Source organism: Thermobia domestica, chromosome 3 (genome assembly GCF_964235325.1).
Source record: "Thermobia domestica chromosome 3, izTheDome1.hap1.1, whole genome shotgun sequence".
NCBI classification, from domain to species: Eukaryota; Metazoa; Arthropoda; class Insecta; order Zygentoma; family Lepismatidae; genus Thermobia; species Thermobia domestica.
In genome coordinates, this window is record NC_137456.1 from 141,970,932 (window position 1) to 141,996,000 (window position 25,069).

A 25,069-nucleotide genomic window follows, 5' to 3' on the forward strand; every position below is an offset into this window, starting at 1 on the left:
TTAGATAATTTTTACTTTTTCGCTTTCAAGTGATTTATAGCGCCTGTCAGTTATGTTAACCCGCCGAGTCACAGGGTCATGCGGGTTGCATATAAATACGTTTATTTTTATACCTATGATGAACTAATAACAAAGGATTTGTACGTATGGACACCTGAATGGTCAATTATCTCAAGACACTGGTAATTGAAAATTAAAGTGATATGATAAAAAACATCTAGGGTCCACATCCTAACAACCCCCCAAAAATGAAAGAAATCGGTTCAGCCGTATTAGCGTGATGAGCGGACAAAGGATTTTTTGTACGTATTGACACCTGATTGGTCAATTATCTCAAGACACTGGTAATTGAAAATTAAAGTGATATGATAAAAACCATCTAGGGTCCAAATCCTAACAACCCCCCAAAAATGAAAGAAATCGGTTCAGCCGTATTAGCGTGATGAGCGGACAAAGGATTTTGTGCGTTCTCTTTTATATATATAGATTATAACGTACTGTTCACACACGAACTCTGAGATGATTGATTTGTTCCTTGTTTTATATATTTTCTCATATATGGCCATAATACCGTTTTGGTTTATTAATCACTTTGAAATAGAGGCGCGTTTGGTTTCCTTACAATACATACCAAAGATTATAACTGTTTTCTCTTTTAATTTGTGGCTTGTTTTATACTTTCTACATGTGAGAAAAAAATTCATCTACTTCCATGGTTGTTCGGGGTCCTGCTATTTGAATGTTACTAAAAAAATAATATTTAAAAAGAGCACTTTCTTGATTTGGAATCTTGTAAGAGGGGGAGGGGTATTCTAGAACTTTACATCTTTTAGTTTCATGTTATAGAGCCATGTATTACACTGGTATAAAATGATGAAATCATCCCTTTCTGTTTCAATTTAGTACCATTTTTTTAGCCCACTCCACAACTAGGACTGTGGCAACACTGCCTTACAACACAAAACAGAGTCTGCAGTCAGTTGGGAATGTTCCAATGCAACTGCTTTCTTTCCAAAAAGTTTTAAGTGTAGACGACCTTGATAGTAGAATATGCACAGTGGTGTGTATTGTATCCACTTATGTCAGGAAACAAATACAGGATAGTGAAAACAAGTAACAACTTTGTTCTTCTATGAAGTGAAAGACTATAGATAGGTCTACATATTCGTTTTCAATGCAGTATACAACCTTGAGATCATCTTGAATAAAATATTTATAAAATGTCCTCCGACCGGCCGCATGAGTGTATTGTTGGAACTGGTTACGGATCTGGTGCAAGGTGACTCTGGTTGGTCCCTGGCCATTTTCTGGTGGACAACACCGTGTTCAAGAGTTTTCTCGGTGCTCTCCCGTTTCTTGTCACACTCTGATTCCACGAATTCTTTCATTAGAAATTTCCTTTCATTTTCGTTAGCAAAATTTTACGTAAACTGTGAAAAAATTAAAATCAATAGTCCGTCCAATCAATAGTATTCTCTGACAAAGTGTCTAACATACGTACTTCCTATGCGCGCAGTCTCTGCTTTCACTCTCCGTGTGGTACTTCTTAAGAGATTAATATATCATATAGGCAAGAAGTATTAGGAAGAAGCTAACGTGCTAAATATTATTATGTTTCTCAATGAAGAGTCTGTATTTACTGTTTAGTCGTTCCTGTTAGTTGAGGTGAATGTGTGAGCATAGCGATGATTTGTCATAGGGTAGGGAACCAGCTATGTCAGATGGAAAATAGTCTTTTGTATGTAATGATGATCTAAGGTATAAATTAATTATAGAGGAATTGGTATGATGTGAAGAGGCAATAAATTCATATGGCATGCATATTGTGATTAGGCTTATTCACTGATGTAGCCTAGATTAGTCGTATATGATGACTATCGGTTTTCCAAAATATATCTTGCTATCAGATATTGAGACGTGTTCTCCTCAACGAAGCACTAAAGAGTTGTATAACATATCTTGAAATTTCTTGCTTGGGAATGACAATTTTAGATTACGAAACTTCCTTTTATTTATGTTCAACAGTACTGTGTCGGTGCTATGCCATCAGTTATAGCTCAGAATAATTTCTAAAATATTCATTGAATAAACGTAACAGTTGGGGATGAAACTGATGCACAACGCTGTACTTAACTGCAAAATTATGGTTGAATTTAAATAAAATTCAAATGTTTTAATTTTGAAAGTGACTAGTTGGGGAAAAGGTGTGTGTGAGAGAGAGATAGGTTATGATTAAGAAATAAAGGGTGAGTACTAGCCTGACAGATCCGATTAGACTGGTGTCATCTGGATGATGAATTTTTTTTTTTTTTATTTAGAGGAATTCTGGAAATGCTGGAATCAATCAACATCTGGATATCTGTCCTCTGGATCTGCTAGGGGCGTCGAGTTCTCTCTTGACGATGTGCTTTCTACGATGTACTTATTCACCTTCGTGCCACTACTCAGATGTCAAACTCAAATGTGTCTGTGGCGATAAACCAACAGAATGGTATTCTTGGGACATGGAGTCGGTCGTCCTCCAATGGTGCGGTGTGCTTGCCTCCGACGATCCTGCACCTTCCTCAACTTTGTGGCGAATACCCCCTGTCGATGTGTCCTCCATGGTTTTGCTTAATCGAAAAACGATGAGTCTGACGTTCAGTGAACCAGGATATGTCAGGCTAGGCGAAAAAGAACGCGGAAAAGCAAGAAGGAAACTAGTCGCGTTTATTGACAATTTCAAAAGTGACAATTAACAAGTACATGCTTATTCAAACTGTCTGGCAATGTACAACATTAATAAAAAGTTTTTATTCCCTAGAATTGTAAAGAGTTCATGATTCTGTCGTTGATAAATGTAATTTAATAAAATAATTGAATCTGGCAAATGAAGTTAAGAGTTTACACAGTCATCTCACAGTCACATTTCTGTTATTTCACAGATACTTCACAGTACTTACTTCGCATAATCTCACATTAATCAACATGTCTCGTCTCATCTAGCCTCGGTGCTGAAAAACCTGTTATGGTCCAATAGATTAATTGTCAATATTTTTAATAATAGCAGAGATGTCCACTACTATTTATGTAGTTATTGGGCTAAGTCACACTATATTTGAGTTTCTCAGTGGGAGATTTCACTGGAAGTGGCACTTATCGAATTGGTAATTTTTGAACTAATGACGTCTTCGTTGCTATTGTACTCTTCGATTTTTCTTTTTTCAGCAGTTTCTTCAGTAATAACTGCTTAGATTTGATATGACCCACGTAGTCTAATTGCATATAATATGAACTTTTTAAAGAGGCATCTGGGTACTGTTACTTGCTATGGGACTATTGTTTCTAGCTCTTTCTCTAAGGCTTATATATCGTCTGTCAGTCAGCTTGAAGTTTCCATCCCTATCTTTGTTGTAAACATTCCACAACTAGAAGAAGAATGTGAGGAATAATCAGTAACACTTGCTGTGTAGTACAAGATTTTCTTCGTAAACAGAGCTGTCAGTATAAGCGATTTTCCGTTAAATCTGGCAATTTCAGGGACGTTCCTGTGAGAGAAAATGATTATGTATACATGCACCTGGAAATCTGATGGTTTGTACTTACTACAACTACTGTTTCAGACATCCTTTTACTTGATTCCGTAGACATCTATTATTACTAAAACGACATAATTTGTAACATAATCTTTTGCTATTCACGTAGCTGTGAAAGGAGGTTAATAAAATATTTAAAGCAGGAACTACAAGAACGCCCATCTATCATACACAAACATGGATCACGAACAGCAGAAGTTTCCTTCTGCTTATTGCCTCAATTTAGAAGAAGGATTTTCAGATTTATAGCACCAAAGTTTCTGATTTACGGTCGTTGGCGCAAACAAGGTAATCACTCGTATTATGAGAGTCTAATAGAGTCAAGCTTCTATTTATCAGGTTTGTGTACGCTTATGTCACTTAAATTTAGTATGTGCACTTAAATTTACTTTTGTATACCGGTATTTAAAAAAATCATTCATATACGGTAAAGGGACTTTCAGAAGAGACTTGACTTTTCGCTAGCCAAACATTACCATAAAGAATTAAAATGTTTATGATTTAGGTACGCAGCATCTCAATAATAATCACTTAACTTCAGCATGTATTCTTAATTTCTCATCTCCTATACCATTGTTTTATTTCTACAATTTCAATTTGAAGTTTGTAGAACTAAAATTCCCTTTTACTTTTAAAAAATGGCCAATACAAAAAGCAAAATTAAAATTTACGATAGAAAAGACCTTAGAATGAAGAAAGTATTACGAAATAATAAAGTGAGAAAGATTTTAGTTAAAGAATACATCACTGTGACGTCATGACATACCTATTTCTCAGTTGTGAACAACATCTCAGAAAAATCTTATTACACTACTCTGTTTCTTCTTAGATCTAGGAAGCTATTCATTATTTTCAAATTTTAATTTTTTTCCGGTCTCTTCCGATGCAAATTTTACTTAAATAACTTCTTAATCAGTTTCCGAATTCCTACTTAATGAATAAACTTATGATCCATAAATCCTTTTTCGTAAGCATTAAGAATATAAGAACCTATATTTAAAGTATATTTTAGGTTTCGTATCTGAGGAAAAAGTTGATCGATAGAAAATTTCGCTTGCTGCATTAAATTCATATACAACAGCGATTGGTAATACGAGGCACATATAAGAAAAAAAGAGACGATACTTTTAAAATCACAAAAAAATGATAGGATAAGAAATTTCTTGTGATTGATATATAAGGACATACCTTGACTCTTTTTCGACGTAGCCACCATGAACCTTCAGACATTTGTGGTAGCATGGCACAAATTTCCGTGTACCCTTTGTGTAAAACTCAACAACCTGACAGTGCAGCCAGTCCAGAGCTGATGTCTTGAGCACTTCATTGTCGTTAAAACGCTTTGATGCCAGCCATTTTTTCAGATGAAAAGAAAGAAATTGCTGGGGGGGGAAGGTGGGGGTATAAGAGAGATAATTGAATAGTTTCCATCGAAATCATTAAATTGTCTCAACAGTACGAACAGCTGTGTATGAGCGGTTGTTGTAATGGATCAAAAGAATTCCAGGGCGTAGCATTCCTCTCTGCCGATTTTGAATGGCACTTCGCAGATTATTCAGGGTTTAGCAATACTCATTTGATGTAATTGTCCTGGTTCCAAGATTCTAGGAAAACTTGAGTGCCACCACTACATTGACTGCTGCTTCGAACTCCGGGTGGCATGCAATATCAATATCGATGTTTCATTCCCTATTACTATGTGAGAAAAGAGGTCATCCCATTCTCCCCTAGCGAGTCAAAGAATCATGTGCAGCTCTCATTCTTTGCTCTTTGTGAGCGTCTGTCAGCATTTCTTTGGAAACCACCTTGCACACAGTTTGTGATAACCTAGCTTGCCAGCCCCAATTCAATGTATTGTTTTCGCAGACATTTCTGGACATTTCTTTGGAGAATTCAATTATTGTGAACCGGGGTTGGATCGCAGTTTCTCTTTAACGCGTTTCAGCAGATCGTCCGTCTGAACACTAGGCCTTCCGCTACGCTTATTACTATGAACATTTGATCGCGCTTCCCGAAACTCTCTGTACCATTGTCTGACCTTTACTTCACTCATTATTATGTGTTCGTAAATGGCACACAATTCGGAGATAGATGTATTTTCTTTACATTTATGCCACTTGGTTGGAAGATGCAGATATAAAACTACCAAGAATTCACAAATGGTCTAAGCTTTGCTTGTATGGTACTCGAAGAAGTCCTTCTTCTAACATAACACTCATGTTTCAATGTTAACGTTTCAAATTCGGAGGGTATGGTGACAGAATCAGCAAAGGAAAATTATAACAAGTGTTCAGGTTTCTTTAGCGATACCACAAGATAATAATTACAAATGCCATATTTCTTGGAATAGATACACTCGTTATAACCTACCGAGTCATTTTATATTACACTCGTCATATTACATTGACTTTTGTATATAATCGCGTTTACTTTTAATCTATTTCTTATGAAAAAATTAGCTTAAGTTCAGGAAAGGTTAGGTTAGCTAGGGTTAGTTAAGTTCAGTTTAGGTTAGCTTCGGTTAGATAGTCTGGCGTTGACTACTTTAAAAAAAGAGTTTATATTGATTTTATTTATGTATACTTAAGTCTTAGGTGCGGAAGAACCGGGTTCTATTTCCGGTGGAATCTCATGTGGTTCGGGTTCCATGTTAAGCTGTGAGTCCACGCTTCATGTAGTCTCGGCGATGAAAGGAACGCTAAACTCTAATACAATGATTTTTTATGTATATTCAAACTTTCTGGTTGAAACTAAGATAAATGTTCTATCGGTTCCCGAATGTGATTTTTGAAGGAATAATTGATACATTTCTTAACAAGAGGTTTTGTTTTAATCATTCATGCTAGTTATGCATTTTATAAAGCAAATATGTCCCACAACTGGTTTATAGTTGTCTCACTCTATAAAATCGGTATACTTTTCTCCTTTATGGTTTCATCTACTTCCTGCTGTGAAAAAAAGCTATGTCTTTGCAAAGTTACTATATCCCACAATCATGCTAAATCATCTGTCATCGCCTTAATACACGCTTCACTGACAGTAAATCATTAACACTTAAGTTTCCTTGTCCTTCTTAAAAATCCCCTACAGTGATGTCCTTGGTTATAACCTTTCGTTAGTCTCATATCTTATCTCGTGTTCTGCATCCAGTTTCTCTCTATTAAAGAAAAAAAAAGTGCTCCAACTGCGAGGACTTGGAAGCCCAGATAGTATTAGGATCACACAGTGAGACTTACAATATGTGTTGTTAGTATGTGCATCCATTTTTCGGCTCGTTACTCCGCATGATAACTCTTGAAAATTGAGTAAATCCTTTAATGGGTAACGGCAACTTAATGGTGGCTATTTTTCCCCATACCCCATATACAGTATGTACGCTAATTTTCTGTTTTATGCAGTAAATGGCTATATCAATTACCTCGACTGAGTTCCTTAATGGATGGATAACGGCGACCTTAACAGAGACTATCTATAGCCTGAAGGTTTGAATTCTGTTACTTGTAAAGTTTTGAATTCTGTTACTTGGCAACAGACTTAATATTTTAATGGATAAGGGGACTTTAATAGTGACTATTTCACATATCTCATACATTGCCCATACATGAAGTTTTACAACAGATAGTTTGATTGATTATTTCAGCTAAGTTCGTTAATGGAATCAATCCGTTAACATCTTAACAGGTAACGGTGACTAACGGCATCTTTACATATCTCATACATGGAAATGGCTCCCGTGATCCCCTTTACTGTCTTTACCAGAATTAATTATTATTGGTTTGCGCCAACACAGAGTACAAATTTGGTCATAGTCAGTGAATTTGCTAAATACTGAAGGTTAATCTGATATAGGTGGCAATCAAATGTGATTTCGCAAACATTTTTATTTTATTTTTAAAAAAGTGAACACACAGTAGTCATCACTGGACTTAAATAACACTCCCTGGCTTTTTATACCCAGATGAACTATTAATTTGGTAAAAACATGTAATGCACTATTAATAATATTATAGCATTATTTCATAGACACTGGTATTGTGCAATAATTTAGTATTTCTCAATTTCTGGTTGGATAACTGCTCAATTAAACACGAAAATTCTTCCTCTAAACCATCCACAGAATATTAATTGCCTCTGCTCTACTATAAATCATCCATTTATTGATACTAAAAATCCCACTCTCAAATAATAATGAATTAGTGCTACAATGCCAATACCATCTGTTGGAAACTTTTGTAATGAGAAACTAAAACAAAACAACGGAAAGTGTTTACAAGAAACAACACTACTACACAAACAACTTGTGCAAAGTTTCGTGACGCGAAAGAAAGAATCAATAGACACCTGCTGATTTCACAACCCTCAACTATAAACTTAAAACAACGATTGTCTTCATCCCCCTACAACATGAATATTTATAGTAAAATTTCCTTGAATACTAAAAAGGAACACGAGAGAACAAAAATCGGAGCACGAAATTATTCTTTTTTTTTTTTATTTTGATGAGATTCTAAGGACACCTGTTGTATCATGCTAACAGTCGTTTTTACTAGTCAATTTGGATTTAATATTTGTTCTTATAATAGCAGTCGATGCATTACTCTGTGTGACTATCAGCAACAATAAGAAGTTCTGATACAAGAGAGTAAAGAGGATCTCACGAAACGCACATTTATTTCTATTTCTAGAAGTTTCAATTCGTCCGGTAGATGTAAACCGCTGGAGTGTGTACTTTGTCATCTAACGGTGCGATACGTAACTTCTAGCATTCTTGAATTACTGATTTGATTTATCTGCACTTGCTTACTGGATTTACTTGAGATTTGTTTCATATGCAGATTTTCAAGAGAATTAAAATGATATAGTGAAGCGAATCAAATTAAATGGAACCACTTTTATACATACTTTAAGTGATTTTACGCGAAGTACGTAAAACTATTTAACATGGAATGAAACACTAAAGTATATTTTTAAAACATTAATTTAATACATCTGCAGCAGTGGTGAGGACAGTAAAACATCATGGTGGCAATAAACTGCCATGTCGAAAAAGCGCAGACACGCAAAAAACACACCCGATGGACCGGCATGCGTCACCGATTGAAATGTTCGCCTCATGACCAGACTTTCGAAATCACGTTAAGAATTTTATTTCAATATACAGAAGTGAATCTCGATTATTTCAGGAGGTGGCTCAATTTCTCCTTCGGAGCCGCGAAGTTCGGACTTTGCTCCTGAAACATACCGCATAAGGGTACGTGAAACTATACGATATAGTTCATGCGACCATTTTGTCGTTGTGTTACATCAACAACAGAGTGTGGAAAATGAGCACTAACAATACGATTATAGTCTTCTCAACAATGCAATATGATCCTTGCAAACAATATACGAAACAGAATATAGATTTCAACTGCAACTATATAGTACGATCTACATAACTTAAGATGTATACATTATTCGGCGTAAGCTCTAAACTCCGATAAACAAAATATTTGTATCCTTCCGCTTGTCACAAATACGATTGGCTAGTGATGTATCACTCCCACTTCCCACGGGGAGGAGCAAATTATACACGTGCTCGAAAGATTAAAAAAAAAAAGTATTTGAATTTCGCTCGTAAATAATTGTTGCGTAGTGAGTCAAGGTTTGCCTTGTTGGTGTTTCACCACAACACTCGCGGAACCGAGATTCATGCCAGTCATCTTTCAGACTTCAAAAGCAGAACACGCGTCCACAGTTGAGTTGGCGCCAGAATTACTGCGCATGCTTAGTGTTTATTTCTATTGTTTCATTAGCCACACTCGATTGCAGTATTATTAGATAATCCGTATTATATTTTTGATATTTATAATAATAGATTTTTTATATGAAGCTTCATAGTAAAAGTAACTATTTTGCGGAGGAGTACAAGCGTCGGTAGGACAACAGCAAATCAGCGAGATTTAGTTTCACGTGGCTTTGTTTATCGCAGTTTAGAGCTTACGCCGAATAATGTATAGTTCCTTTTACTATATAGTACGGCCTACACAACAATGTAGTATAGTCCTCACAACAAGCAGAAATAAAAACTTCTCCTGACAAAATAGTATTGTTCCTGGAACTTTATATCTTGTTGCAACAACCACACTATATGGTAAAAAGCATAAAATACGTATTGTTCTGAATACGACCCACGTTTCTTTCTTGTAGAATCAACAATATCGTATTGTATAATTAACTATAATAGCCACGTATGATTACAAGTACAACACAAAATATTGTGCGTTATATCACTTATTATGGTAGCAAGAACAACGTATATCGTTCACCCAGCTATACTAAAACAACATTATAATATGGTTTGGACAACCATAAGGGTTGTTGTTCCTATTTTGACAATATTTTGTGGTTGACTGAACTATATTGACTGAACCAACGAGATCCGAGTTTTATTCCGTACACTTATAATTTAATAACTGCAACAGAATCTTGTATTTTTTTTGTTTCGTTTTGTTTTGGAGATTTGCACGAGAAGATCATGGATATTCTGTTACATACGTAGCCAAATATATGCCTAACACTCAAAGAACACGATAACCGAAACGAGATTTTGTACTGGCAACACCTCACTCGACAGCGATGTTTTCACTTATAGAAGCAAAGAAAGAAGTACTGAAGTGACCCTTTCAAGTTTTTATTTATTTATTATTTTTAGAAATGCTTTCTTAAATGCGATCTGCAGTATAAAATTAAAGGTTAGATTATAAGGCATGACGAAAACAACGTCCCTAAAGATTTTGTTTGGAAAATTTACGAGAAAATATATTCACAATAAGTTGCGTGAATAAATTAAATTTTACTGGACATTTGTGTTTATTTCTTATGTCTTTTTATTTTCTAAAACAGACATGGAAATGAGAATTTTCAATTTCCAATAATAATAATAATAATAATAATAATAATAATAATAATAATAATAATAATAATAATAATAATAATAATAATAATAAATATAAAGTTTGAAGAGCGTATTAGTACAGTACTTTCGAGGTTCAACATTTAAATGTTTCGTTAAAAATACTGTTTATTGAATATATAAACAAGCTCGGTTGTGTGAAAATTATGGTCACTTTTGCATAAATAAATAACATTACTTTAGCTTATATAAAGCGTATATAAAACCACTTCACTGTTCTGATAATGGAGATATCGTAAGTTAAAACTGGCCTTTACATAACGAACTTAAATGCCTATTTAATAGAATTTACTCCTCTCTTAACATATCTGTAAAAAAAAAAAAAAAAAAAAAAAGTTTTGGAGTTAGTGTTTTTACAGATGATCGATACTGTGTATACTTAAAACAGAACAAAATGGTGTTCTTCTACTGGATTTTAACTTTGGTCATAAATAAATAACATACGCGCCTCGAGCACAGAAGATCCGAGTTTGATAGTCGGTGGAAGATCATCTGTTTCGGATTTCATGTTAAGCTCTACAGTACGTTGACGTTTCATAAGACTTTCATAGTGGAACGAAACATTACATTCTCAGTCAATCAACCAAATAGTTTACTGGTTGATATTATATATATATTTCACGTTTATAAACTATTCATGTACATTTTTTCTTTTGGTTGGTTAAATTATTATTCTACGTTCCTTTCAGGACTGAGACTATATGAGACGTGAATCTACAGGTTAACGTGGGATCCAAAAATCTCATGAGCTCTCACCAGAAATGGAACGTGGATCTCGCGCGACGAAGACGCGTACGCTAACCACAGCCATGAGAGAGCTCTTATTTTTATTTTGTTTCACAGGCACACCATGTAGGCTAATAAAGGCTAAATAGACAATTTTCTTTAAAAGTTGAACTGTAGAGACATTCAAATTCAATAGTAATGAGATTTAATACTGAACAAATAGAACTGATATTTGAAAATTACTGTTAGTTTTATTCGTAGAAAAATATTAACAAATCACCACATTACCAAACAGTATTATCCTATACGTTTCGAAATATTTCGATTGCACCTCGTATATAACATACGCAAATAGACTAAAAAAAAATTAAAAAAACACTGCGTATTCCATATTCGTATGAATTTTTTATGTGTTGCAATACAACGTAATCGCATGATATGCAATGTATTCGACTCAGAAAAGAGTATTGATTAAAACTTTGTGTGCAACAAGTCACTATGAATCGTCACATGTGGTTACGTTTTGTTTCCCCAGATACAACGATCTAATGTCCGATAAACAAGTGGAGAAGAAAATGAAGGTGACCTTAATGACTTACATTCATCTAGAAACATGATAATGTACGTACGTATTACGGAAAGGGATAGAGTAAAAAATGAACATAACAACTTACATGAGCATAATAAATCTTTAAAATCTATCAAACGTCCAGAGTAACTAACGTATCTCTTTACTTCAGTCAACAACCAAGATATATAGCCTATGAGACCAATTCCCATATAAATCCCTTATCATGTTCCATTTGTGATATAAAGCTGCACGATGCAAGTGCGTAGCAAAACTTTTATGGCTATCCTCGAATTTTTTTGCTTTGACATTTAAGAATACAATTTTATTTTTATTTAATCTTGGTGTTTATGATGCACTTACCTAATATTCAGTACCACTAACAATACAATTATAAAAAAACTAGAATCAAAGAAGAAAAAACTAGTCAAAGGTATTGATCTTGAGAATTGCAATAATAGCCTCGCGTAGCGTAGTTACTAACGCTCTTCCCTTTGGTGCGAACTGTTCTGAGTTCGATTCCCGGTAGGGATACTCGGTTGAAAAAGTGTAAAAGCCTTCCCAGGCCAGTCTTCCGGAATGATATTTTCCTAAATTTTCCTCATTCACACCAGGCAAATGCCGGGATGGTACCTCATAATATAATGGTTCCAGGCCGTTTCCTCATTCCTTAATTTCTCCCCAAAGCGGAGTGAAACGGGAGAATTCCGAGTGAATTCACGAACAGGGTGTTATTCAACACAAACTTACATAGGCTGGAATTGAACCAGTGATCTTTCAAACCACAAATGAGCCCTTTACCAGTGTGTAATCATGATTCTCAAAAATCCCTTCCGATTGATCATAGGAATAAGACAATCTACCAATTCTTTATCTTAAACTTCTCTACATCACATTATCAAGATGAAGAACAGCAATTAGCTACCAGTCAATACTATAATACTCCTGGATGGAAGTTGATAGCAACGGTAATAAACTTTCAATCCTTTCGGTTTACCGTATATAATTATGAATGTGGCGATACTTCTGGTTGTATGTGAAAATTCCTGTAATGTGGGTTTACTGAAAATTAGCAAACATATGTTGTTTTGGCCCGATATCAATGGAGTCGTTACCCTCGCGGGGAAATCTCTTCAAAAGACAGTCAGATTCAAATTCTGTTAAAACCACGAAATATGAGGAAATTGTACTTCATAACATAAGAGAATACATACTCACAGAAAACAATCTTAAATTTTAATTCAAAATTCATATACAGACTTAATTCCAAGAAAACATAGAATTTAATTAAAACATGAGATTTGAATGCAGTTTCTATCATTAATTGCATAGTATTCTACATGGAATAACAACAATTTCAATCGGCTAAAACATTTCATCCTAGGTAAATTATATTTGTGTTCCTATTGTTTCGCATCAGCATTTAAGATGATTAGAATGATTAATTACTCCATATATTGGTTTATCGGAGGAGTACCATATTAACATACTGAAAACACCATATACTCCAATGTTTTCACAACACCTCAATATATATATACATTCCATTTTCCGCAATACTTATTATTATTATTATTATTATTATTATTATTATTATTATTATTATTATTATTATTATTATTATTATTATTATTATTATTATTCAGAACTATTGTTCATCTCCGCCGCATTATAGGTGACTTCAACTTTCGCCTCTTCAAGATTCGCCTAATAACTTCAGGCAATGGAATTTACAGATGTTAACTCAAGAGAAAGTGTAGGCGAATCTTGAATTCAAGATTCGCCTTTCAAGATTTGCCTAATGTGAAATTATGTTGGTAGTACTTACAAGAAATAGCACAAAAATATGTAGTTTCTAAATTAAAAATATATATTTAGAAAGGTACATACTAAAAACTATAAGCTCAATTACATATCACTACATATGAACATATGACTACATATTATATGTTCGACATCAAGATATGAAAATTACATTAAATGTATTACGGAAAACAAAATGTAGTAACATAAATTCTATGAAAGTTTGAATAAATAATAAAATTAAATTAAATAAAGCGCCAAGAATCAGTATAAGCACAATTGTGGTTTATGAACTGATCGTATACGCTTGAAATCGAGCATCGACATCAGAAATTTAATTTTTAATTAAACGCAAACTTTTTAGTCCAGTATACAGCGGTCTGAACACGGAAAAAATTAGGAACTTAATGAAACTTTCAGGACAGTTTTTCTCCATCGAGTATAGGCTTATCCTAGTGCCCAGACACCCACCTTAGCTTCACTCAATATGACTGCCATATCTAATTTGGCCGCCGCCGTCTATAGAACAATCGCTTTTTCATTGTTTCTTACCCTACGTTCAATTATATGGTCTTGGAATTTAGGATATTTTGTAAATAAAATTTCCTTTCGTTTGGTATATAATACATCTCTTAGCATAGGTAGATATAAAGTTACAAATGATAGAGTAGGCTTGTGTCGCTTAACATTGTATCTGTTTCTTTCAAGTGTATTTTTATTAATAGAGTTATTAATAAAGTTACAAGGCAGTTAATTGCAACAGGTTGTGAGTATATTCAACAAATCTACTACGAATCATGAAGAACTAGTGATAACATTTTCCAATTACATTTTTATGCATCACATGATAGTGACGCAGTGGATTTCTGTAGATATTTCACATAGAGAAGACTTATTTCACACCAGTCACTCATCCTTCTGTTTTACTCATGAGAGCAAGTGCGAGCACACAACATGTATTGAAAGTGTACCATCAGGGAGAAACTTGGTTCGAACAAGATATTCCAACAATTGATTGAAGATCGAAGGAGAAAATAAAGAATGCTACCCAATTGCTTGTTTGGACATACCAGCACCAACTCTTTTTCCGAAGCTGGTGTATTGCAAATGCAAAACTCTCATATACTTAGTCCAACTGTTCATGTTCGAGATTGTTGTACTCAGATATGTGCATTAATTGTAAGGAAATCAAAGAAGGAAAAAAAAAAAAAAAAAAAGAATGAAAGTGAGATGTTGGCATTCTCTTAGTGTTGAACTACCCTTGAATTATACGATACTTTTATAAATGTATGGAAATTTCTTCTTTCTTTTTTCCTTTTAGTTTTTCAGTATAACAGATACCTTTGCTGTTCTGAAAGAAGCAGAGTTATTATATAAGGCCTGAATGACCAAAATATAAACGCTCTCCTTAAAACTCATTGTTTCAACGACTTTTTTCATCTGAAGCAGCAGCGGGTCTGATCCAACCCAACTGTATCATTTATGTGCCAACAGTGCACCGTTCCAGGAATGGGTTAATTTTTGTGTCTTTTATGTACTATAAATTATTTCTATCGCTTATAAAAAAAAACAGAATTTACTGAAAAACTGAATAATTTTAAATAACGTATTTTCTATAACGTATTTTCTACGGACTATTTTGTTAAATAAGACTACAGTTATTCTCAAATGTACCATATTTTGTGCATTTCAATTATAATTATGGCATGTTAGCATATATTCTTTATTTTTTACTTATATGCCGTAAATACTATATGTGTAAAAACAAGAAAATCAAAAAAACTAAGCTTGAAAGAAACATAAGTATACGATAAAGCAATACAAACCTACTCTATTACTCGTAACTTTATTTTAACCTACAGTGATGAATAATCAAACAAGAGTTTTTATTTACAAAAATATTCTGTTATAGTTCCAAGAGCATATAATTGAACCTAAGTTAAGAAATCAAGGAAAACGTGATTGTTCTATAGACGGTGGCGGCCAAATTGGATATGGCAGCCGCATGCTGAAGAAGGATATTCGGGGACTTTTAGACTATTACTATACTTGATGAAATGAAACAATCCTGTAAGTTTCATTAAGCTACTAATATTTGCAGGATTTGTCAAAATTTCCCCCCTACACACTGGACTATTTAATAAGAGCATGAAAATAGTTTCAAGAGGAAATGTTAACTATTAATGCAGTGCAGGACTACCAACGTATGCGAGCTAAACCAAGTATTAAAAAAAATTAAACTTTCCCCTAATAAGAAAATTAACTCTGTGTCATCGCTTTAGTTGACGTTTGCATAGCTAGGAGGTATTAGGCGAATGTTGAATAGGCAAAACTTGAAACCCCGGCATTATAGACCATATTTTCTCCTTTCATCGTAAATATTCGTCATATTATTTATATTCTTACCCCTATGTATCACTTATTCATCTTATCGTATTTCATCATTATAACCGTATTTCATTTATATTTCTCTTACTTCTTTGCACCTTTCAGATTATTAAAATAGCATAACTAACTTTCGGCAGATTAATGAATTCTATCAAAATTAATAATAATAGTAGTTCTTGATTAAAACCACGTATACTACCATGATATTCTATTCATGTTATAAACCATTTGTTAGTATATAGGAAACATTGTAAGAATTACATCAGTATGAATAAATTCATAAATTCTAAATGATGTAGCCTATAGACATAATAATTTGGAAGATTATTTAACTTTAAAATTTTGTTCAATCAATCCATTTTATACTAATGGCAGCACATTAAGAAGAAATGGGAGAGATGAGGGTAATAGTATACAACAGCTCCTCATCGTGTTCCGTACTCGAGGATAGTTCTTACTCTTGCACCACGTACAGAAATGGTGGTATGTCATGTACAAGCGGTAATAGAACACATAAGAAACCCAGAGCATGTTGTACTCACACTGGAAAATGCAGTATGAGTACACCGTGATCTGCGTTTCTTATGTGTGCTATTACAACTTCTACATGAAATACCATCACGTTTTTACGTAATGCAACAGTAAGAACTATCCACGAGCACAAGACATGTAATATGCGTTCAAGACCCTTCCTCCCCCACACACATAGTGAAATATAAAGTACAAGGGCACTACAGAGGCGCACATAAAGTGCACCGTACTCGAGGATAGTTGAAACTCTTACACCACGTACAGAAATGGTGGTATGTCATGTACAAGTTTCAGTCGATATGTAAATGAAAGTCGCTTTGTTACCCCATTTTCAAGTTCCTAGATCCTCAATGAATAATCCGTAAAAAACTGAACTTCGTGAGTCCTCGGGAAATGATGAGGACCTGTTGTATACTATATCCGAGATGAGTCTCCCGACATAAACTTTATATTAGTGCTGCATTTTATTTAGGTACTTTTTCTCTGCATATATATATATATATATATATATATATATATATATATATATATATATATATATATATATATATATATATATATATATATTTGCTAGGATACTCGATGTATTTATATCCTTTAATCACTCTTCAATTATAAATTCTTCACTTACATATTTTATAATATATTAGTATATCTTGTTTATTTATTAATTGTATTCCAAACATTTTAATAAAGAATTTTATCTTTTGATACGGACTAATGTCCACATTGCCACATACGAAAATTTTATATATTATAATGCAGTGCTGTTGCACAATATCGGGGCACTACAATACTATTTAATTAAGCAAATACAGTAAACAACAATCATCCGTATTAATGAGTTCTAGAAGTAATCCGAATAAGGCGAAATCCGGGTAATTGGAGAAATCATTTAAAAAAAGCTTATGTTAGAAGGTAAAAAAATGTAAAATCTCTCCCGTTTAATACATAGGTAGCCCTAATGCACATTAAAACTATGATTACTTTTATTTAAAAAAAAACAAATAGCAGTATTATGTGTATATCACGTGAAGAAGTGGCTTATGTGGCTATATTTTTAGCTATATTTTCTTAATGCTAGTAGATTTCTACCACTTCCGGTTTCAGTAGAGTGATTAAAATGCATATTGAATATATTTTTAGGAAGCTTAATTAATTGTAGATAACCGCTTTTCGGTATATTACCGTTTTTACTTTATATTGGTCAATAATTAAACCGAAAGTTGCATAAATCATCCACTTCCGGTTTGAATAGAAAGTAAAGAGAGGAGGTGGCACATATCCTTAGAACTCAATAAAACGCAAAGACCGTTTCTCATTTTCTCTTGTTTCCGCACTATGTACATCAAAATTGACACAGAAAGTTGAAGTGAATTTCTATTACTTCTGGTTTTAGTAAAGAGTTAAACGTAAAGATTAAATCAGGAATGCAAATAAGCAACAAAATTTTACTCGCCCAAGAAAAAAGCTACTAACCCACATCCCACAATAGAAATCATTTACTTACCTTCGGTATGATATTAAATACCCGCCCGTACCGATGAACTACTCGCCCCGGGCGAGCGGTTATTTGCATCCCTGGATTAAATGTATTCTTGAGATGCTTATTTGGCTGCAGGAAACAGATTCTCACAAAATGTTATCGTTTTTGCCCTATAATGTTTGAAGTACAAACTTGAAATGGATGATTTCAACCACTTCCAGTACGAAATCATGTCTATCAACGAACTGGATTAATATATTTTGGCCCTGAACATCTTAGCCAAAATTGATGATGATCCACCAAGCAGTTCCTGAGAGTTTTTGTTTCCCGTACAGACCAAATAAATAAGCAGGAAGTTTTGGAAAACCGAACTCCTTAAGAATACAGAAAATTAAAGTTAATATAAATTTTTAACGGTGGTTTAAATACGAATTTGAAGAAAATTTTATTTTTACAGAGGAAATCATAGTTTGCATAGGTTTCATTCCAGTAAGTTTTCTAAATGTAATCTTTTATTTTCATTTTGTCGACCGGGATATTTGCTAATCTGCTTAACTGAAATTATTTCGTACGTGAAAATGAATGAGTGTAATTGTTTCTGATGTAAAAAGAAATAGATATAGTACACAGTTGACATGAGGTTCGACCACACAAACGCTTAATAAAGCAATCTCTGTAACACATACATGCCGCTAGCTAAGCAACCTGTTGTTTAGATTAGCAGATGTAACAATACAGAATTCTCACCAGGAGAAATATCTCCCACTGAAATACATTAATATTAGGGGAAGTCAGTTGAATACGAGCATAGTTAATGAAAATACTAATATATCTCAAAAATGATGTATTACAGGAAGTAAAAAGTATCACCAAAAGAAAGCCTGATCTTTTGTCTACAAACGCTAAAAACTACAAAGTTATACATACTTTTGTTCATGAGTAATAAACAGATTAGTAAGGTAGGTGCGCAGTGCTCATATTTTCCGTAGTACAAGGGTAATATGAGCACTTCATGGGGTAAATATGAACAGCATTTCTTTTCTAATATTTTCACATAAAACGCAAAGCAAGTACATAAACATACAAAAGAAGAAATGAAATGTAAATAATTACAATAACGAGCAAAAGATAGTGGCACATCCACGTAAAAGAAATTCATTTGAAGAGTCCTGTCTACTGCTGTGACGTAAATAACTCCGTACTACATCTGCTACAATAATCACAAACAAAGAACCCAGGACACTGAACGTTCACAAAAAGGACATGATACCAGTCTTGGCACATATCACACTTGATCCATTCTTCCACTGCTGAGCCTTCACTGAACTTTCCTTCACAAATATGGCAAATACTATCATTCTCCTCACGCTATGTGGATGAGCCTGTCCTCTTTCTTAGCGTAGCATTTCTGGCGTTTTCTTCAATGGAACTATTATTATCAAATTGATCTTTAGATTTATTTACGTATGTCTGCTAGTTCACCTTCTCTGCACACATAGACTGTGATAAAACCTCTCCCAAACAGGGCTGGGGTGATAGACTGGAAATGCTCAAAATATATCCAAGCTGATTATGAACTTGAAGATTGTAGAATTTATATCATCCATGTTATTACAAATTATGTAATTATGGAATGTCTACTTTAGTTAACATCTGCAAAAGCTCCTCACGCCCATTTTTCCCATTACTTTCAAAAAATATATATGCCCATATTAAACTGAATTCAAAAGCTCATATTTCACCGACTGCTAATGATATTTTAATGCGTTGTAGTTTGAGCTCCTTTTTCATATAAATATATTTTAGCAACAAATCAACGTATACCAATTAAGGCTTTAATACAATTTATTTAAAAAAACGGAATTTCTATATTTAAAAAAACTGTGTAAATAGATTCAAGAATTATGGTTAGTACAATTTTTTACTGAAGAAGATTTCTAACTCACTACAATATTTTGGAGCATTTATGGCACAAATTGGTTATTTCCTGGTGCCCTTCTTTTTTCCAGCACTTTTAAGAGTGAAGAAGACAAGACAAGACAAGACTGGTGTTGTGTTCTTAGACAGAACTGACTATAAATCCAGTGGCAAATTGTATACAACGCAGAGAGACCAAAGTTTTAGCTTATTATTATCCATTATCCTCATTTAACTATAGATCCAAAAAGCTACATTTTTTTATTCTACCTATCTGTAAACTTGTCTTTTATTTCACAAGAACTGCAGCGAATGAACTTGGGTTCCTCTCTGCAAATAAATGAAACTCCAAACAATGCTACGAATTTCATTGTTTTCCTCTTGCGCAAGGTATGTGTATGCTGTGTAAGTTTAAGCTTCGTGCTGCTCATATTTTCGTACTGCTCATATTAAACTGACTTCCCTTTGTTTTTCACTTGAGGATTCATCTCAATAATTATGTTTGGCAAAGTTTTACAGTTTTGCAACACGTGTTTGGCAGTAGCTTGGAGAGTTCTAACGAAGATGTCCAATACAAATAACCGGAATTTTTTTTTTTTTTTACTTGGCGAAGAGCTCAAGTTCAAACTTAGACTACATGATTTTCTGTTGCTTAGCATATTTCTTGTTGTCTTCCGTCCTTCTTTGGCGTCAGAGAAGACTCCTGAGGGAAGTCTTACTGATAAAAATTAAAAATTTTTACGCTTGAAACTAAGGGAATAAAGTTTGCCTAATATTGATTGTTGTCATGGATACCCGCAGGATTTTTCCCAGGGAAGGGGGACAAAAGACATGCACAAGCACAGTCGCGAATATACAGTTTGATGCATACACACATAATTCATCATGTCAAATAACAGTTATTTACGCTTATATCCTTAATTACAATAAACAAACTATAGTACTGCAGTACACAAGGGTGCAAAACTTAAGAACGAGATAGATAACGGAACATAAAATATTGAATAGCAGACAGAAATAGATGAAGTCCCGACAGTATGTTGACAGAGTTCTTTAACATGTTACACGGAGGAAGAAATTGCATGGTGTGACGTCAGCGTGACCGTAGCGTCGAATGTGTCTGATTCCCCAGCGTGAAGTAGTTAAATGAAAGTGACGAGACAGTGTGTTTCAGTCAAAGAGCTCTTAAAGTACATTGTAGTGGTGTTACTCGCATCAACATAGCCCGGAGATAACATCTTGGTGACTTCACATGAGGTAGAATCATCCGAAAATTGAAAGAACGACGAAGTGTAATGAATGTGGCCCAGGAGTTTGGTACTGTCCACAGCATTGTTTAATGTACTTGAGGAGCATTTCGAACCACAGCCAATGCTGTGAATAGACTGGTCTGCTTTTTCCCCCATTTTAAATCCGATGGAGCACATTAGGATGCTATAGGGAGATGTCTTGCAGGTCGTAGAGACCTGCACGGGCCGGGCCCAGCTCGAGGCCCGGGGCGGGCCGACTCTGTTATTTCTTTGGGCCGGGCCGGGCTGGACGACACTGATTTCTCTTCAGGTCGGGCCGGGCTGGGACCGATCAATTGCAGTTCTTTAATAATTATTGATTTTCGTTAAACGATAATTTGAATAAAGCCAAACGTTGAAGAAGTGTGTGTGTGAAATGTTACAAAGAATGCAATAACTATTTACAGTTAGTTGCTTAGCGGCTCCTCTTCACCATAGAGGATTGCAGGCATTATGCGGTAAATTGAGCTCTGACCTTGACCTTCACTGAACTCAAAATATAACAAGAAGGGGTGGGAATATTTTGCTTGTCGCTAAACAATATTGCCATCTTTACTTTATATTAAAAATCAATTAAATTAGATGTTTGTTACAGGGAATGGAGTTTTTGTTCTCTCGATGATAGGCAAAGTTCTAGGAGGCAATGATACCATTCGGGAGGCAAGCGTCAGGTTGTGAACCAGAGTTTAGAAAATGTTTCTGAGGGTTAGGTCAAATTTTAGTATTAAATTTTGAGAAAGATTGGGGCTAGAGCTAATTTTTTAAAAAAATTATCGGGCCGGGGTCGGGCCAAAAACTTTTAAAATTTATAGGGCCCGGGCTTGGGCCAAGAATTTTATTGGGCCAAGAATTTTAGAAAACTTATCGGGCCGGGCTTGGGCCAAGAATTTTAGAAAAATTATCGGGCCGGGCCGGGCTCGGGCCGAAAATTTTCAAAACATTTCGGGCCCGGGCTGGGCCGGGCCTAGGTACGTTCGGGCTGGATTGGGCTCGGGCCGAAAAATTCGGCCCGTGCAGGTCTCTAGCAGGTCGTTTAGATGCACAAAAGACCTTCCGCAGTAGACAAAAGCACTGGTGCAGTAATTAAACTCATTATCACAACAAATTTTGTGAGCAGTATGGGAACACGTTGCAGAGAATGTATTGCTGTCCGTAGTGATCACATACCCTCTTAAGGACCATTTCGTTACTTCTGTGATGTCAAGGAGAATCATGAGTCGCAGTACTGCATGAGTAAGTTTTTGGCTCTGCATAAAAGTGCCATTTTTGTTCTTCTTATCACATGTTTCTGTTGTTTTCTGTATTATACTGTAACACTACTTCCTATGTATAATTCAAGTTTCCCCAATCTATTCCACTTGAGAGTGAAACAGCACGTGAAACTTACTTTCGTGATTAAGTTTTGCATACTACCTAGGTATAGTATGTGAGTAAGCAAGTTATTATAACTTGACATATACTTTCAATATCCTACAGTACATTTTCGAAAATTCAAGGGAGGGGGCACTGCCCCAGGCTATGGGCAGCCGTGGTTGTTCCATGTGGCAAGTAGTTCATTAAGGAAGTTTTCTTATTTTAGTTTCAAGCGAAGAAGTTTCCATTTTTACCGGCGCTGTCTTCCCTCAAAAACCGCCTCTGATTGATGTAGGGCCTATAAGTACAGACAAAAAAGTCCTATTTTCAAAGTGTTTTTCAGAATAACTTCACAAAACTTAGATAAAATTTAATTATCTGTGTTCTCGATCATTACAAATTCGATTATTTTATATACCTAGGTATACATATTATCTGAAGAAGAAGAAAATTTTGAAATCGCAACCTTCACAAAGCATAGGAATTTAAACACCACCTTCTAAGATGCTGCTCGCCTGTATTACTTTACAATACCATTCTCCTATGGCTTCTATTGCACTTAAAATTGTTTTAGAAAGTTAAAATTTAACTAACTTTACTTATAATATACAGTATGTCTTCGATAATGTAACAGTTTCCTGTTCTTTTTCAACCCCTATTCAACTGACCTATTTCAAATTTCCTAGAACATGACTAGATAGTCATAGAGACCTACCCTCAAAATTTGGTACATTCCATTTAAAACATTCCACTGTACATTCAATATCAGTACTATTTCCATCCTCATCTGAAACTTCACGACGTGGTATAGCGCTGTAACATCCAATATTGTTACATGTACATTTTAAAGAAGAATCTCCACAATTACAACGATACCGTTTGGATGGTTCATCACTTCCACACAGCATTTAATCAGTTTTAGTTCATCAGAGGGTGCTAAGGGTACATCTTCAGGCAAAATTAATAGCACTAAACTTTTCCGAACACTGTCTTTATAATATCCATACATACATAGTTGGGTCTAGTTCAGGTGGATGTGGAAGAATTCCACACATGTTTGCAAATGTACACGTTTGACGCTTTTTTAAAGCCTCGTTCGTCGGAGGAAGCGAGGAAAGTTGTGGTGGTTGAGAACAGTTTCTTCCCAGTTTTTCATTCCATAGTTTTACTAGTGCCTCTGTAGTAGCTGTACAGCTTTCTTTACCATAGCATTTTGTAACAAATAGTGAAGATTGCTCTAGAACACTAGAAACTGGTGCTGTATGGTCGAGCAGTAATGACAGGGAATATCCATCCTTAATGGTTTTAACATTTTTTCCTTTGCCGATACTAAAGTACGAAGCTGTATCGTCAAACCATTGAGGGTGTGAGCCAGGGTGCCAACCGTCCCGATTCTGTAGGGAATGTACCGATTTTTGACTTATTTGTCCCGCGTCCCATTCGGACACTCGTCGGGACGCATATTGTCCCGATTTATCGATTTTCAAAGTTAATTAATATATTTTACTTCGCCATTTTTACAAAGGAATAACATTCTTTTACGGGCACACTATTATGTGTAGAATCAATTTACCAAATTCTATAGTGTTTTCTCTCTAAACTTCGTTTATATTAAATAAATAGCACTTATCTTGGTTTGAATTTGTTGCATATATTGCTTATACCTTATGAGCAATAGGTGGGAAAATAAGAAAGTCAAGTGCCGCATTCGTTCAGGTTTGTGTTATTCAGCTGGTTATTTACATTGTTTTCAACTGCTCTCCGTACGTGTATAGTCGTCTCCGGGTAAGGGGGTAGGAAGGGGGTTCCAACACCAATTGTTCAGTCCCGATTTTTTCTTCAGAAAAGTTAGCAACCCTGGTGTGAGCTGCTAAAATATTGGAAATGATTTTCCGATGTTCCAATAAAATTACACCAATATTTACAACAATTCGTCCGTGCACTGGTGATTCCATTAACATTTCTGCTGTAATGTTTTAAAGGAAGAATAAAGGTAACCAAGAAAGTTCTGTCGCTTTCTGTGGAGATCTGTGATAAACTCGCCCTCACGTCGTGAGTTGAATGCGAATGGAGATAAGGCGAAGGTCAGTTGTTGATGTGAGTATATTTAACATACTACCTGGTTGTGGCAGTTCAGTTACACAGTCAACTTGCGTAAGGACAGAGTAATCACATGGAACCTCCATAGAGGGCCATAAGGGCGTATATGCGTATGAGTTCAAACAGGGGTCAAACGTTTCTGCAGCGGGCCAGAAGATATGCCAGGCCTTTGGTGAGGGTGTCGTGACCAGAGATGGTCATTTTTCCTAACCATCCCTCACACTCACCCTCCATTGATGTCCTCCCCTCACCCTCCCTCATACTCACCCTCCATTGACGCCCTCCACTCACCCTCCCTCACACTCACCCTCCATTGACGAACTCACACTCACCCTCCATTGACGCCCTCCACTCACCCTCCCTCATACTCACCCTCCA

At 35.1% G+C, this 25,069-nt stretch overlaps 1 protein-coding gene across 1 annotated transcript in view; it reads right to left on the minus strand.

Annotated features, from left to right (window-relative positions):
• Positions 1 to 25,069, minus strand: part of rdgC (retinal degeneration C) — an 857,557-nt gene that overhangs the window by 658,802 nt on the left and 173,686 nt on the right. The window lies entirely within an intron of this gene.